We start from the raw sequence: 2,176 nt of genomic DNA, 5'->3' as shown, positions 1-2,176 counted from the left end.
TCTATAAAAGATATAAATCTTTAGTCATACAAGTTCAAAACTACTTGAAGCTTTTCTATATCTTGCATGATGTTTAAATACCTGTGTGATGACATACTGAGGTTAGAGTTCTCAATGAAGCAGTTCTGTGTATCTGAAAGCACTTGTATTGATTTTATCTCTAGATAGCAGCTATGTGATAACTGATGGATTGTAGGGACCACAGTTCATTAACTCTATATGCCTATCTCTTGTCAGTGGACTTTTAGTATCCTCATTTTCCATTTGCACGTTTGGTATATACAGAAAAATTGCACTTTCTTTTTATCAATAGATTTTATGCTAAAAATGCAGTGATATTAATTACCCAGAGAGTAGTCTTAAATAATATATATTGAAATCTATTGATGTGTTTATTACTTTATTTTAGCCAATAACATAAAATATGTTGATTCCACACAAAAGACATATTCATTATTCTTCTCCTCCTGAATCCTTACATCTTAATAAATCATCCTGTTTATTGATATTGCTAGACATGAGTGTATTTTTGGTTGATATGCAATTAACAAGTCTCAGAAGGCTAACCTCACCTCTTCATCAATTCTCTTATGTCAGTTGAATACATAACAGAGGGAGATACTTTTATGATAATATTATTTAGAAATTAAATCTATCTAAAGAGCTGAAATTATATGTTAGAATCATATCATTTTGGGAGATTTTGAAACTGTTAAGATTCAGTGAGAATGGACAGAGTTCGTTGTTTACGTGATAGTCAACATCTAGACGGTTTTTTTATATTAAACACTTGATGCAATGAAATTCATAAGATCTAGTGAACTGGTAGTCAAAAGGTACATGATGTAAAGATCTAGAATGAGATTTTATCCTGTTATTTACCAGCTGAATTCATTAAATTTTCTGAGAGTCACTTTTGTCCTCTGTAAAATAAGAATAATAGTTACTCTGCTGTGAGAGTTAAATACAGTCTGATAAGACAAAGAATAGATTCTGAATAAATACAGTGTAACATTTTATATTATAGCTTAACATGAAATTAATTTGGGCAGTCATTATAAATAACAGATGTGTAAATAAGATCAGTTAGAAGAAAAAAATTGTGGCTTTTGGTCACAGTGACCCAGGGTGATCTTTACAAAGAATGTGATGGCAAGAAATGTGAGGGCAGCACACACTTTTTCTCAGTTGAATGCTTAGCTAGATACCAGAAAGACTTTAAGTTATATAACATAAAACTCATTTTTAAAAATTAAGGATGCTATTATTTTTTTCTAACTTGCTGACTTCAGCTTTTAATAAGTCTATTAATCAGGCAACATAAATGAGATTTAAATAAGTATTATAGCAATCTGATATTATGTATTCAATGATTATATTTTATAATCATATTAACCATATTAAATAACTATAACTAAATGCAAGTATTAAAACAAAATTAATTTTTAATATTAATCTGAACATTTGAAATGTTTGGTTACACATTATTTGAATGTAAAATTATATATGCATTCATTATAATTCTTTTATACAAGAGGAACATGTAAAGCACTCAAGTCATAATAGTGAGATAATGTTAAAATTAAGTCATTGGGAAAACAAAATTAAATTTTTAACTGAGGAAAAATGTTCAAAACACAAATAACAGAAGTTTTTACACACACACACAAAAACTAGACAATTTGAACATAAACAGTATGTCAAAACAAGCCCAAGCCAATATAAATAAATAAAACAAAATTAAAGGTCAAATAAGAAACTTGATAAAATATTCTCAATGAATGCTATATAATCATCAAAGGATATACATCATTTTAAAATTAAAGAAAAATTAATAATTGATAACATATTACAATAATAAAATATTCTAAGAAAAAGAATACATTTTTGAAGAAAATATGTATATTTAAATATAAGAATTGATTATTCTCAAAAATATTCTTAAAGAAATGTATATTGAAAACCTATTGAGATATTTTATTATTAAATTCACAAAGATAAGCTATGTTGCTGTTTTTTTTTAAATGACAAAAGATAATGTTGACAAAACAAATCACTTGATGTACTATTAGTAGTTAAAAATAGGACAATTCTTACTAAAAATGATTATGAAGTTTGAAATTCTTTTTGTTTACTCAGTAACTTGCTCTAGGGAGTTACTATCCTAATGAAATAT

Source organism: Rhinopithecus bieti, unplaced genomic scaffold (genome assembly GCF_001698545.2).
Source record: "Rhinopithecus bieti isolate Rb0 unplaced genomic scaffold, ASM169854v2 scaffold_53640, whole genome shotgun sequence".
Taxonomy (NCBI): domain Eukaryota; kingdom Metazoa; phylum Chordata; class Mammalia; order Primates; family Cercopithecidae; genus Rhinopithecus; species Rhinopithecus bieti.
The sequence above is the reverse complement of the archived record's forward strand: the minus strand, read 5'-3'. Positions refer to the sequence as shown.